This window comes from Corvus cornix, chromosome 11, assembly GCF_000738735.6.
Source record: "Corvus cornix cornix isolate S_Up_H32 chromosome 11, ASM73873v5, whole genome shotgun sequence".
Classification (NCBI taxonomy): Eukaryota; Metazoa; Chordata; class Aves; order Passeriformes; family Corvidae; genus Corvus; species Corvus cornix.
The window spans coordinates 17,355,815-17,372,020 of record NC_046341.1 but is presented as its reverse complement, the minus strand read 5'-3'; positions in this window follow the sequence as shown (position 1 = coordinate 17,372,020).

Below are 16,206 nucleotides of genomic sequence, written 5' to 3'. Positions count from 1 at the left end.
TTGGCAAGTACTGAAAGTGAAAAGTTCAGTCAAAAATTAAGACTAAAGACTTTTACTAGGAATTGTTACCAGAAGGGTAATGCTCTTTTGAGGAAGGAGCTGGGGAAATTTGGAGTGGTCAGGTGGGAATAAGGTTATAAGGATATTTATAGTATTAGGCATAGCACAGAGCCATCAAGTACGGCTTAGGTTAATAAATACCTGTGTACTTTACAATTGTCACCAGAAGCTTCTGTTGTATGAATTAGACAACAGGGACAATCCACACACATTTTAATTTTAGTCACAACCTGAGCATTAATGAGTGCCATGAGAGGGGGAGGAATCCCCCTTCTATTTTTTGTTTAGAGTGTTTGACTTCTGAGAAGAATCTGAACATTTTCAGTAACTCAGTTATATCCCAAGTGCCTGTGAGTAACAAATATTCACCATTACCAAATATTCATTGAGGATATTGTTGACCTGTGGCATTTGCCAGTCATTTTTCAGTCTGGTTGAAGCTTATTTACCATTTAATTTTTCATCAACACAAATATTATGCATAAAATGAAAGAATGGAAGGTTTCCTTTAGCTCTGTGAGGGCACTGTGGTGAATCCTCTCACAAGGTGCACATGTGAACCTTTCTGGTGGAACACTGTGACGTTACAAACTGACTTGCGCACAGCGCTGGGAACTGGGGATGAACTGCTTGGGAACAGAGATGAGGGCCTCTCCATAAGCAGGCAAAAGTGATGTGGAGTTTATTTAACTTTAGTTCAAAACACTGATAATTTTTCATCTTCTACTATTAATGTTGCTGGGTTTAGATATAGGGCTTTTTTTTTTGTTTGTTTAGTTGGTGTAGTTAAATAAATGACCGAGCTCAGGGGTCGGTGATGTTTTTAATACGTACAAATAGCAATACTTAGGTTGGAGGTTATTTTATAAAAATCATTGATACCTTCAGTGCTGACTTGCTCTATAAAATAAGTTACTGTATCAGAACAGGTAAGAAGAGCTGTTCTCCTTCTGGTTGTACTTTTTTCTTCTCTAAGCTGAAAACAGTGTTCACACTAGAACTCTAATGAGTAATTGACCCTAGTCACTAATTATTAAAAATAAAACCAACTTATTTGACTTGAAATATTTTGTGTGCAGAGATTTCAGTTGGTTGCACTTAAGATGGCAGATTGTGCATTTTGATCTTATTTTCTTCTATGCTTAATCCTTAAAACCTTATACTGGGGTGGTTTAAGTTGTTTATCAAAGCAAATATCCCTGGAGCAGAAAAGTTATATAAGGATGAACTGTTTTGGTCTTCCAAATTTTACTTTAACTGTTCCACTTGATGAGTGGGAAGCATGTGAAAAAACAGGAAGGGCCCAATGTAGACCAGAGGTGTCACTCTGCTTTTAAAAATAAATTAGAATTATTCCATTAAAGAAGTTGCCTACGTACAAATATAGTAGTGCTAGTACTCCCCAGCAGTGAGTTCCTGCTTCTTGAAAGCTTTTAGTGGAAATTCCCTCAAACAGGTCCCAGAAAATATTTGCAAAATTGTCCCTGTGAACTACAGCAACAGTTTTCTGCAGCATTCTGGAGCTGGGTTTATTCTAAGGTAAGAGACCAGGCAACAGTTTCCAGGGAATCTTTGTTCATGCTCACGTGAAGCAATTCACTTGTGATGATGACTAGTGTGCACATGAAAAATTGTTTTGCTTAAACAAGTGGAAACTTATCATCCACATCAAAATGCATAGATTCTACAAGCCCAGCAAATTCACCTACTCCGGAAAATTTCCAGTAGTAAATGGTAACCAAGCCATGATAACTCTAATATGGTAAATAGTACAAATTATAATAGTGAGATCATGATAAAGCTCCCTATTCAGAGAGTATGGACTCAAAAGGTACGACAGCAAAGGAAATGGAAATAGTCACTTTGTGCCTGACTGCTGTCATTACAAAGTGCTGAAGTTCTCCTCCTCTTATTGATATCAAGCAATTTTACAAAGAAAGATATTAAGATCAGGGAGCTTTATTCTTAGGTAAAAACCTGGAGATACTTTTTAATCTGGAGGAGGAGAGGAGAAGAGCAAAGCTTTCCATTGGGCTTGTAAATGGTATTTTCTCGACAAAGCAGAGCCTGTCATTGACTCTCTTCATCTTGATGGTATTGAATGAAATTTCTGCTGTTCTCAGGTCTGATTTTTGGAATGACCAGTTTATGTTACCTTTTGTCTGAAGGAACTCCTCTCATTCACTTTGCCTGTCTTCCATCACTCTCTGTGATGAAGCTAGAGGTAAACTTAACCTGAATCACAACACTGAGAGGGTCTGATGCCAAAGAGATTTTTAATATGTCATGAATAGGTGATAGGGGCACATGAGGAAAGATTTTCAGTTTATATATGGCCACAGCTGACCAAAGTAGTTCAAAACTGTCTAACATATATGGCACTCCTTAAGCATATAGAAGACTCTGTATGTGCTACCAATTAATTTCTCATTTCTCTTGTTCTGTTTCAAGATTGTAGAAGTCTTCAAAAGGAAATCATACTAGATTTGTCACTTAAAGTCAGACTCTTACAACACTGGAAAGTATAGTTTGGAATTTTTATAAAGTCTTGGAAAGTGTCTGTGAAGGCTGAAAACCAGAACTGGCAGCCAGGAGGCTGCTTCTGTCTGTTACTTCTACAGTGGCTGCCTGAGAGAGGCCCAGGAAGATAAATATCTTATTGTTCTCTTAGAATTCCTTCTTTCACCAGTTTACTTTAAAATGTTTTATCTACAGATTGATTTACAAACTCAGGGAGCTCAGAGTCAGAAGCATTCTGTTAATTTTAGCACTGATTTAATTTTATTTAGTATTCAGCTGTATGCAAAAGTAGGCTGGTCATGACAATACTTAAATAACTAGATATTATAGGGGCTTCCATACATTTTACTTACTTTTGCAGGAAAATAATGCGTTGGTTGTCTTTATATTTAAAAATTTGTCAGTTGGTTGCAAGAGAAGCCTTATTACGATATTGGAACTAGATGATCTTTAAGGTCTCTTCCAGCCTCAGCCATTTCATGATATATGGGTGAACATTGGTTAGTGAGGGCACATTTAAGCAGATTATGTGTTCACTGAGCACTCAAACCCTACACTGAATGGGTGTCCAGCTTGTTAAAGCTCGTTATTAAACTGTTAAAACACACACATTACATACAAGTGGAACAGATTATATAGAATTTTATTGTTGTTAAACAATGATGGATTAATCACATAGGAACTCAATTATCTCTTGTATTTCATAGATTTCTGCCTTGTATCATCAGTTCATGAATATTTGATATGGCAAGCATGCTTCATTGAAATAACTAATTGCAAATGCTGTGATTTATTGAACAGACTTTACTGGAGTTTTAACAGAAATATCCATTCCAAAGTAATTTGAACGCAGATTGTGTGTTTGCTTTTTAGAAATTCCATCCAGTATAATAAATTTGCTGCTTTAATTGCATATTAACCTTTCAGAAATCTTACCTCTGGGAAAGCCTCCTACTGGAATATACACTTTCTGAATTTGGTGGTGACACACTTGCAGGCAACTGCTATGGCACAAAAGCATAATTTGCTGTTCTGATCATGCTGGATGCAGACCCTTTAGTCTGTACACATTTGCATGAGGCCTCAACTTCTATCCAAGTTGCTTCTAGACTGAGTTATGTGACAATATTTATCGTCTGTTTATGAGCAGGGGAAGAAGGCCTTAACCTGCATCTGGGACCTAAATAATCTAATGGATTTTCATTGCTGGGAGCTCTCTATTTTTCCGGCTTCTTTGTTGAGATTTTCAGATAAAAGCTCCGTTTCAAATGGGGAAAAAAAAAAATGTTGCATTTGAAATTAAAAGCACACAAACATTCCTGAGCCTTGCACGTAGGAAACAACAAGGAAACTCTGGAGCCTTGACCAACATGTAGGACTCTGCTGTCTGGTACCTGGCTTTTGTAACAAGGTAAAAGAGAAGCCCCAGAAGCAGGAACTGGAAGAGAGTTTCTGTTTAAAGACAAGGGGGTCTAGAACTGGCTTTGAACTGTGGAGAGAGCTCCTATCTCCCTGGCCTCTAACAAAGGGAGTGTCCCTGGAAATTTGATGCTTCATTTATGCTGCACTTGCCCTTGAAGGTCTGAAAGGTCACTGACTCCTGTAACCCCGTGGAACTCAGGATTTGGATTGCAGCAAGGTCGTTTTGTTAAGTTTGGACAAGGTGTTTCAGGAAAGTCCTCTCTTTCCTAGCTGGATACAGAGATGCTCAAACACTGCTTCTGATGAAATGTAACAGTGAAACTGCTGTTAATTGCAGTAGCATACAGCTTATGCTTATTATAAAATTTGCCATCAATGTCATCAGATTTAAGTATTTTAATTCCTCCACATAATTGGATTGAGGTAGTGCTGGCATGTACCTGTACAGAACTCTGATTTGGAGTGGCAAATGGTGGCTCTCCCAGGAGCAGACTTTGTTATAGTAAAAAAGAGAGAAAATACTGTCAATTCATAAGGTGTTTATTGGAGTTGTTCCCAATATTTTACTGCAATTCCTAACAATGTACAATGATTTTTTATGGAGTCCTCCAGATAGACTGGAATACTTTTTTCTGGTTGTAGGTTTTAAGGTGTGCACTGGTTAATTTCATAAAATTTAAAATGCTTTTTTAACTTGCAGCTGAAAGTTCATGGTTTTGCTCTGCTCATCTCTGCTCTTCTCATCTTCCTTTTTTTTTTTTTTTTTTTTTTTTTTTTAAACAATCAGGACAAAACTGGCAATGAATTTACTGAACTAATTAGCCAAGGGGATGTGGAGAAGGGTTGCTGTCATTAATGTATTTTGCCCCTTCATTCTTCCTTTCTGATCAGTGAAAGGCAATCAGTGGGGCCTGGAGACAAGATATGAAAGATACAACTACAAACATTGCTATTAGAAGAACATGTGGGTGTGAACGGTTGATTCTTTACACTTCCTGGAAGTAAAATTGAAAATAATAATAAAAAAAAGGAATTAAAGTATATTCAAAGCCACATGAAAATCATTCTAAAATATCATAAGAAAGGGGCCAAAAATTCAAAATATCAACCATACGTCTTTATTGCTGCTGGTTATCCTGTGATACTTGTATCCTGTGAAGATACAAGTTTGGAGACAAGTGAAATCAAAGTGGGCCATTGCCATTGCCCTACCTGTGAAATGAGGTGCAGTTTGAGAAGGCAGAGGTGGAGGGGGGTCAGCTGAAAAGGGGGTTTTTAAAAGAGAGGGGGGCACTGAAAGCTCAGCTCTGAGGTTCTCATTGTGGATTTTCTCCAGTATATGCTTCAGTTAAGTATTATTTTCTGGTATATAAATTAAATCTTTTGCATAATTTTTTAGTGCTAATCCCAGCCCCTTCTCAATGTAAAATCTGGGTTAACCTGTCAGAAACAAAAGTAACACTGACTAAAGAATCTGCAAGCCTGTCATTCTGCTGTTATTAAATGTATTTAATGAAGAGTAATTACAGTGAAACTCCACTTGATTGTTGGTTGAATGTGTGCCTATTGTGGTAGAATACATAAAGATAAACCTACTTGCTATGTAATTAATTCGAACTAGAACGCCAGTAGGTACATGACCACATTTCTATTGTTATATTAGATTTCTGAGGATAATTAATTTAACATTTAATTAGCATTTAACCACATATCTAAAAAGTATGAGCTTCAAAACTTGCTACTTAATTTGTTGCAAATATTTGTTAAATAATGATTAAAAATCTAAAGACTTTTTATCAGTTTTTAAGTTCAAGTATTGTGCAAGTTGAGTGTTGCATGATGTCATATAACTCTAGGGTACTTAAATGCAATGGAGGAATACTGTTTGCTGTTAAACTTAGATCAGATGTCTGAAAATTTGGGGTTTGTGTTTTCAAAGTTTTCTGAAAATAGAGGGCCTGTGTAACCCAGAAGTGAAACAGTTGTGGGCTAAAGGGGATGGCAAGAGGAGGGAGGAGAAGGTTGAAGTGTTTTTACAGTAAAAGAGAATTCTCTTGTAGAATTCTTTTATTGTTCCTAGGACAAGTTCACAAATATTGGCAGTTCAAAACCCAAGATTTGGATGGCTTGTCAGAACTGTGTGCCCTGTTCCCTACGAAACGTAATTTCTGTTGGTGTGAGATGCTTTGTGCTTTCTCTGGAAAGTTTTCCTGACAGTTGTAGCCGGGTGAGGTTTGTGCTGGAACATCATTGTTTGCTCTGTGCTGGTCCTCTGGGGAAGGGAGGAAAGAGATCCTTCACGTGTCTAATCACCAAACTTTGGGCTCACCTGAGGTGAATGGCTCTTAGACTTTGTTTTCTTGGCTATTCCATCAGTGTTAGTCAAAGTGGAATTGCTTGACCCTCAGAGATCAATTGTGCCAGGAGGTGATTCACTTGATAAGGCTTGAAAACCTAATTTGAAGGCTTAGTTCTGAATTAGGCAGAGAGAAGGCTTAAACTTGAAATGTTTTGGTTCAAAGATGAACTAAACCCACTCATCCTTCTTCATAACATGTTGCAAACATTATATTCCATGATTCATTATATCCTATCCAGCAAGAAATCCAATTTATAGATCCTATATTGACTTCTGCAGCAGTCAAGAAGCTCAATTATTTAGCTAATTGAGACATCTCTGTTTTGCCATCCCGTGATAGTGTCAGAACAGTAAAGTTCATTAAAGCAACAAAGCAAACCTTTTGAAAAGGGAACATAAGAATAAATGAAAAAGATCTGTCAGACGGTGTGTGATTTGGTTTAAAGGCCAGATCCTTTTGATAATATTTTTTTCTTTAAGCACTGGATTGTGTTTTCCCTCTTTGCCCTTTCCCACTCTTTTACTTGATAGCTGGCAATAGCACCTTCCTTACATGCTTTTGCAGCTTCATGGGCATTAACTTCCTAGTCTCAAAATCTCCAAATCTTTATGTTTGCACTTATCTCAAAAGTGCAGTGTGTGGTTCCAGTCTGATCTGCCTCTGTGAAGGTTTTTAGCTTACTGTTAGATGTTTGAAGAAACGCTGGGTAAATTTAAAGTGAACACAGTAACTTTGCAACTGAGGCAAAATTAATTTTTCATTAGAAAATTGTATAAAACAACCAGCTGAGCAGCAGAACACCGATGATGAGTATCTGTCTGTACTCCTGCTTTAAATTTGTTGCTTAAAGGTTTTTTTGAGAGACTTCTGTTCTACAGTTCACTGGAGAATTCTGGTCAGAACTCCATCACTGGCTTCCAGAGCAGTGCTCTATTCCAGAGCTTCCCTCTTCTCTCGCTGCCAGGAGATTACCCAGTTGTAATTCAGTGGTAGCAGAGATTCAAGGCATAATGTCACAAGAAATTTCTGTTCTTTCTAATATGTGCAGCAGCTTTGTGTTTTGGCTTTGGTTGTTACAGACTTTTTTTAGATGAGCCTGGTAATGAACCACTTCTAAAATTTGAGAGCTTGCTTTGCCTAGAGAAGGATATCGGTGTGTGAAATGCCTTTATTTTTATTTGCTGCCTCAGGCAGTAAAGTAGAATTGCAGCCCTATGTTTTTCCCCTGATGGTTTGCATGTCACATCCTAGAAAAGCTCTCTTAAGAGAGAGAAGTGGGAAGAGGGATTTGGCATCTCAGAGCAGTTTCTTTCCTTTTGCTGGTATTTAAGGAAATTTCAGGTGGCACAGTGATATGTGCTGGTCCCTTGTGTCACAGCAAAATTTCAGCCGTAATGTTACATATTTGTTCTGTGTTTTGGAGGGTGTTTTTTTTTTTTTTTTTTTTTTACCCTGTAGATGTGGTTGTTGGTTTGTCCTTGGGTGCACCTGAGAATTAGACTCCCCCCTGGCCCCCCTCCGCATTAAGATACAGTTTTTTTACAGCAAGAAGCAGTGTCAGGTGTGCATTGCCAGTGGCTCCTTGCACTGGGTGTAATTTTATTTCTGGTGGTAGAAGAAATGAGTGCATCAAGAGCTTTTTGTGTCTGCATACAGTAATTTTTCGTTTGTTTTCCTCATTTTAGAGAAATAGAGACTCTTGGGATGGCCTGGGTTGGGAGAGACTTTAAAGCTCATTCCAAGCCCCTGCCATAGCCAGGGACACCTTCCACTAGAGCAGGTTGCTCCAAGCCCCATCCAACCTGGAAATGAAAATCTACTTTACTTTAATGGAAAGACTGAGGGTGTTTTATAAAGAAACGCCAGTGCTCCAACCTTTTACTTGTGGGATCCTGGGTTGTTGTAAAAATTCTGCTAAAGACTGAGTTGTTGGTTGCACTAATATTGTATTTCTTCCTTTCCAATCTTATTATAAATAAGTTATGCTTAAATATTTTCAGTGCAAGGGAATATGAACTTTTTTCCTATGTTAAAAATACTGAGGATTTTTATTTTTACATGGAAACCAAAGTCTCAGTAGCCAAAATCACTACTGTGTTCTGTAGACTTCAGTAGAGAGCTGATTTATGTTCTCATCCTTACATGTCTTTGATCACTGCGAATACAGATTTTTTTTATACTTTCTTTAATCTCACTTTTGTCCTTTCTCAAGGGTTGCCATTTTTTTTTACCCTTCCTAATTTTTTTCTTATGATCAACCCCTCCTTTACACCCCTCCTCTCTTTTGTTAGCTGTATTCCATGTTGTCCACTTCCCAGACTACTGTGGTGCTTCTGTATTCTTCCTGCTGTGTGAACTCTGAATACACTGAAATAATACAGAGGTCATGATGGAATAAAAGACATTAATAATATTTATTGTTTTCCAGATAAGAGCTGATGAAAGTGCATCAGTGAAAGTTGCAAAAACAGAGAATGGTTGCTGTTTGAATTGGTGGAATGTCGCTGCTGATGGTGAAATAAGTGCTGGTGTCAAGGCTTATCTTCAATCAGGAACTACTTAAGTAGTTGTGTTGTGGCTTTTCCTGGCTCCAGTGGGTTGCTTTGTACACAGTTCTTGTGAAATCTGGAAAGCAGAGAGGGCTGGTGCTCTCTGTAAATAACAGACAAACACTTGGTGCTGGATTTGGTGAAAATCACAGAACATCTTCCATGTGTACATATAGATGTATCTGCCAGCTCTCACACAGAAGGCTGTAACCTAATCTGGCACTCCAAAAATAGTAAGCTTTTGTCCATATGTAAAAGTGCTGTGCTTTATATTTAGTTCTACATGTTGGGCTGTGATTTTGGGGGAAAATTAGCCAGCTCTGAAAGACATTTGGCAGTCTTCTGGGAATTCTGCCTCTGGAGCATGCAGGAGTCAGGATCCTTGGGTCAGTATAATGCCACTTACATAACATATGCATTCCTGCCTTGGATATCTGATCCTAGCATCAGCTCCACACCTACCTCAGCATGGCTGATTCTTTTTTCTTAATTCAGCTTCTAGCTATCATATTTACAGATTTGTTGCTTCTTTGTGGGTTTCTTTTTTAGTGAGCCTGAAAAATGCAGGGGTTAACATTGTCTGAAAATCTCTTTCTAGATGGAACCAATACGGATTCTGACTAACAGGTTTTTGTTCTTAATTCAGTGCCATGTAAATTCAAGGTAACCAGGGAAACCAAGAGCTTGCTATCCTTATATACTTTGCAGAGTGCTTTCTGGAAATAGTGTTCTCCAATCTGTCATGATCGGTATTCTTTGAGAACACAATAAATGAAAATAACACAGGTAAGAAGCAAGAAGACAGAATCATTGTGCCAGTAATCATGCAGTCCTCAAAACTTATCATTTTGTTATAGATTTACTGGGGACACTGGAAAATTACTAGATTGAAAAAACCCTGCTGAATGCATGGTAAAATAAGGTGTGTCACAAATTCAGCCTTTTTGAGCAGTAGCATAGGTGCCTGGAGAGATGCAAATAAGAATGCCCTTCATTAGGAATCAGCTTTATCCCTTAGTTTAGGTGCAGTAACAAACATGCACTCTGTGTATTTGTTTCCTCACATGTGTTTTTTGCACATGGGATCCAAGAGGGGCAGATGCTTCACTTTTTTTCCTCGTACATGGAGATGTAGAGCAGAATCTTTTCTTTCGCTTCTGAATTTAGTGTGGCAGAAACTAGGGGCAAGAATAGCCATGTGAGGTCTTGATAAGGAGGGCATGATGGATACTAAGTACCCAAAGCAGACACCCTGTACAGAGTGGTGTTGCTGACTTTACATCTCTGTGATGCTTTGTGATCTCAGCAGCCATCAGGTCTCCCTGGGGGAGTAGAAATGTGTTCTCAATGCAGGCAGGTTTATGTCCATAAAATAAGAGTACACATTTGCTGTATTGGAATCATAGACACACAGTGTGCTCATGCTTAGGTATTGATTTAAATTTAGATTCTACCTAATCTGTAATGCCAAACCAGTAGAAACTTTTTTTTTTTTTTTGAGGTTGTGGTGTGTAATTAATAAGTAGAAGAGTAAATCTTTACTTACTTTTAGAAATAAGTATTTTGTTTTATACATTATTCCTGAAGGGCCAGTTGGCTTTTTTCATGGAATGGCCTTCACAATGTAGGTAGTATTGCTCCCAGAACAGTGGCAAACTCACTTCTGGGATCTGACATTTAGATTTCCATCTCTCTGCTATTAACAGATAAGTGCTGTACTGTCTCTAAAATTAATTGTGAATCCTATGAAGATATGTTGTGGATGCTAAAAAGCGGGAGCAGAGGAATTTTCCAGCTGCCTTTGCATTTTATGAAGTTTCTTTCTCATACAGATAGCTGAGAAAAACAGCTGCTGAAGCACTTTGTGAAGTTTTTCTTTCTCATGCTTTAGCTGAGAAACAGTGAAAGACGGTTTTGTAAACTAATTCTCTATCTTGCACCTGGGTTTGTTTTCCAGCCTCGTTTTGGTACTCTGGAAAAAATATTTTGAATGGGTGTTAGAGAACCTCAGCCAGTCCCTCTGGGGGTGGCTGGTCAAGCGAACAATCATATCATGCTCTCTCACATGCAAAGATCTATAACCTAGTGTGTAAATAATAAAATAATTCCTTTTCTCCTTGGATTTGGATTGTGTCGTTTCTCACCGGTTCTCGGTAAAACAGCGACAATATGTAGCAAATGTTTCAAAACAAATTAAAAATTAATGACAAACCAAGTTGGCTTTTTCATTTGTGGCTTGTATTCTTTCACCTGCAGAAAACTAGAAGCCATCAAAGAAAGAAAGCATTAGATTCTAATTTGGAGTGACTTATTGAAGGAAAATAATCACTAAAAATCTCTAATGATATTTTTTGACAGCTCCCTAATTCTTACAAGTTGCTGGTAAGCGCTGCAGCAAGCTTGCTGAGAGCCCTGGCTCTCACCTAAGTCAAAGAAAAGCATGGCCTGTGATCATTTGGAAGAAATCATAACTTTAAAAGCACAGCTGGAGATAGTTTTTGGTTGTTTTCTTGGGGTTGTTTTTGTTCGTGCAGCATGTGGTAGGATCTCAGCAGCTGGTTCTGCCATTCATGTTCTGTTGCATCCATCACCCAACAGCCCTAAAGGATAAGTAAGCAAAAATAGTGAGTCTTACTCATTGTATTTGAAAAAAAAAAAATACAAACCAGGAATTCAGTTTGTTGTTTGTGTCTGTATGTGCCAGCCAATGTCTAAGTTTATTTTTTCACTCTGAAATGCCTTCACTAGTTAAAAAATAAGAGGTTAAAAAGGGTCTATGAAGTTAATTTCCCGATGTGGAATTGATGTAAATTATGACAGCAGTAAGTAGGAAACAAGTTTTTTCATTTATCCAATGTTAATGACAGGCCACCTTCTCTCAGAGTCTTGCTACCTTTGTTCATGTTTAACAGATATATGTTTGCACTATTTGAAGTCTTCATCTGCATCTGAAGATACAAAGGGGGAACACCCTTCAGTAGTGTGTAATGATCTTTTCTTTTGACCAACAAAACAGGGACCAAACAAAGAATTTAAGAACTAAAATCATACCCATCTTGTCAGAAAGATACAAGTTGCTTAATTAACTGCTGAAAAGGTTCCTGTTTTCCATGATTCATGCAAATCCCAGTCAGATCTGCTGAGCTAAGTTGGGTAGGACAGTATAACCCAAGATACATTGTACAACCACACTTAAAAGTGAACTCCAGACTGTACCCAGAGTGGGAGAAGTGTGGGATGTGGCTGCAGGTCTGAATCTATTTAATTACCCGTGTTTAGGATGGGGCAGCAGAGCTGGGGGAGTGTCTGGAGGGTCAGTCCTGTGAGGAGTGGCTGAGGGAGCTGGGAAAGGGGCTCAGGCTGGAGCAAAGGAGGCTCAGGGGGTCCCTTGTGGCTCTGCACAAGTCCCTGACAGGAGGGGGCAGCCGGGGGGGTCGGGCTCTGCTGGCAGGGAACAGGGACAGGAGGAGAGGGAACGGCCTCAGGCTGGGCCAGGGGAGGCTCAGGGTGGGCAGCAGCAGGAATTTCCCCATGGAAAGGGTGCTCAGGCCTTGGCAGGGGCTGCCCAGGGAGGTTTGGAGTGGCCATCCCTGGAGGTGTCCAAGGAAGGGCTGGAGGTGGCACTCAGAGCTCTGGGCTGGGGACAAGGTGGGGATGGGGCACAGCTTGGACTCCATGGCCTTGGAGGGCTTTTCCAACCCCAATGATTCTGTGAAAAGAGGTGCACTTCTGTATGAAACAGTCAAAGAAACAATTTTATGTACTAGACAGTGAAAGGGTAGAATAGTCAACTTATTAGCACTGTTTCTTAGGAGCATTGATTGCTTTTTCCCCCCATACATGTCTGAAACAATTACAAAGCAGCTTGGAAATCTACTTGGGTATTTTTAAAGCACAGGAAATGAAAAAAACAGAGCTGCTTGAAATCCTTTCCCACCCGGTTTCTGTGATTCTGTTATTGTGGCTGACATTCACACAGTACTCTGTTGTTAAGGTAATTAGAGCATTAAGGTTTATTAGTGCATTACCTAAAGGCCAATTAATGCCTTGTAGCATATGAAGGGTAGTTTAGATGCCAGAAGTTTTTTCTTGATGCACTTTTTAATAATTTTCTTGTGCTGTGTCTCTGCAGGCGCTCTAAATGACCTCTTGGTAAGAAGTGGGTGCACTAATCTGCAGAGGGTTTAGAGTTGCCATATGGGATTTTGAATATGAGGCGTAGAAACCTGACAGTTTATATCCCACTGCAGTTAGAGCAGGAGGTCGATATTCCTTTTGGGTAGGCATTCCATGTTTATTTCAAAGCTGCAGGCAGAAATTACGTATTTTCTTTACAGAGTTACTCATCAGAATTGGTATCTTCATTTTTAAAGTGTTGATAAAAGATAAAATCTTGACCTTTTAAACGAGACTTCTTAGTCAGCTTAGTGAATTTATTTTCACAGTTTAGTGTATCAGAAATAAGTGATGGCAGAATTCTTTGCAATAACAAACAAAATGAGAGCTTTGCAACAGCTTCCCATGTTCTTCCAAGGTATATTGACTTGACACAAACCAGCCTCCACACGTATTTTTCACACAGGAAAATGCCACATCATTACCGTGTTTTACTCCCTAAGCTGTACTTCCCATTTTATTATGTGTAATGTTCTGGCACTTCAATCTGTATTTTAAACAAAAAGAAGTAATATAAATACACATGTCAAATAAGTCTTTCTTATGTAAATTTCTGTTTTAAGTATGAGTTGTTAGGTAGGTTTGGGACTCCTTGCACTTGTTTGCCATAGGATTTTGACAATTAATAATGCTAATTTTGAGGTAAGACGTGCTATGTAAGAAACCTTGGCTAAATGATAACACACTCCAACAGAAAAATAGTGCTAAACACAAGCCTATAATTTGTTTAATAAATCACATGTAGCAATTTTACAAATCATCATTCCTGTAGAGAAGAAATCAGCTATGCCCTTTTTAGATGGCATGTTAAAATGCGTCTTCTTTTTCAGCCAAACCACTACACTTTTTGCATTCCACCCCTTCAGATTTCCATTCTTGGGACAAGCTGGACTATAAAGAACACAATTTTACAGGTTTGATGGAGAAAAAGTGCTGCAGTGCCCTAAAGAAGAGCTCCCTGGCAGCTGCCCTAGCTTTTCCTTAATGGAGAGGGTTATCTTGTGCTGTCCTGGGATTTGGTGTGGTTGGGAATGGTGTTCCAAGGAAACAAGTGCACACTTTCAAAGTAGCATTGATAGCACTAATGCTTTGAAGCCAGTAGAGACCTCAGCAAAGGTTTTTGTAGGAACACTGTGTGTGTTCACCTTCCTGCAGGTAGTGCAGAGGGGATTTAAGAAATATACTGTGCAAGAACAAGAACAGCAGACGTTATTAAAATAACGCTGGTAGAATGAAATTATTTCATTACATGTCAGAAAACCCAAAACAAGGACAACTACCCTGGAAAGCACCTTTTAGCTGTGTCCTGTGCAATATTTTATGCTCAGCCTGCATTGCCAGGTCTCTGCAAGTCAGTAAAAGCCCCTTCTTGTGCGTCACAGACCTCTTTGACTGGATTTGTTTTGTAAGATAAAATTTAACGTTGTTCACGTCATCGTAAACAGGAGGGTTGAAGCACAGAGGTGTACAATAAATCCTGGTGAGTGGAGTCACAGGTCTCACCGTTCCAGGTACCCTTGTGATAGGAGTAAAAAAAAATGGTTCTAAAGCATGCAAAGGAAAATGAAAAACAACTTGAAATAGAAAACAGTGATTGGAAAGGTGGGTTATGTTTCTGTGTGTTGAGAATTAAAGGCAGCATAGAGGAAGTGAGAGAGGAGGTGCTGCATTGTCCCCTGAGACTGAAGGAGACCCTGGGAGCTGTAATGAGGCAGCAGAGCTGTGATAGCAGGTGATAAACTGTAAAGTGGAATATTAACTTCCAGGGATTTGAATAGAATCAGACTGAGTGAATAATGAGGCATTTCAGTAACAAGCGAGTGGTTGGTGTTTGAGCCAAGCCCTGTGAGTTCCAATAAAACATCCAGTTAAATTTGATCTCTCTACTTAAAAGAGGGGGAATGGGGGAGGGGGGGGGGAAGGAAAAAGAAAACTCTACAGAAACCACCAAACACCAGACAAACGAAACAGCCACGTTCTTTCTGTAGGCAAAGGAAACCAGCTATTTTCCTAGGATTCTACACCTGTACCATCCTGCCTTGGAGAAGAACCATAAAACTGCAGCTGGATCTTTTTTTCTTTATGTAGCAACTAAACCTACTCATTCATTTGAAAAACCAACCAACAACTTTCTGTAGCTGTTAGTTGTGCATTTCATAAAGATATCCTCAGCTTTGCCCTTTTTAGCTGGTTAATTTACCCTGGGTTAAACTCTCCTGTGGCTTCCCCCTGGTCTGTGGTTTGTCACAGTAGACCACTGGGCTTCCTTCAGAGCCACTTCACCACCCTAATTAAATTTGTGGTTAGGCCTATTTAGCTGTTATTTGCTTCACAGAATCAACCGTTTGAGAGTTTGGTGTCGGCTCTTGAGTGCACTAAAAGTAGCTGCTTTAATTAAACAAAAAAATGAAGTTTGTTCTGTGGTTTGAAGTACAAACATTCTTACCAACTTCACCAGTAACTACTCTTTTTAATAGAGAGGTATAACTGCTACAGTAAATACTTAGCTCTAAATTACAAGTTTTTATAAATGAGACCTACTCAGTGGGAGTTTTGTGTTTCAGGATAAAGGTTGCAAAGTTATTAAAAAATGTAAAATTTATAATTTTTTTAATTGAAGATGAGTTTTGCTTTGAATGGAGGTGTCTCAACTGTTCTCTTAAAAACTTTTCTCAAATTCTCATTCATGTTTTGGTGGGGTTTTTTCAGCCCTTGGTGTTTCATTTCAGAAAAATGAGGGAGTTTTTTGTTATACTAACACTACTGTAATACCTATCTAAAATTTTCAGAAGAAGTATTTCAAAAATCCTTATTGTCTTAAACCACTTATAAACTGATTATTTGAGAAACATTTCCCAGATCTGCCTTGAAGCTCAGCTTGTTTGCATTCAGGTGATTGTCTGCACTGTGAGCAGCTTGCAGTTGGAATTTTTTTTTTTTTTTAATGGCAACAAATAAATCCATATTCTTAAGGAGTAGAAGAACCATTTTAATGTTCATTTGGTTTAAGGGATGGAAAGAAACAGGCTGTGCACTCACTGAAAAGAGCTGCTTATTAATAAAGTTATGATCCTAGGATCTCACTAAAACCCATAGAGTATCTATCCATCTTTAGTGTG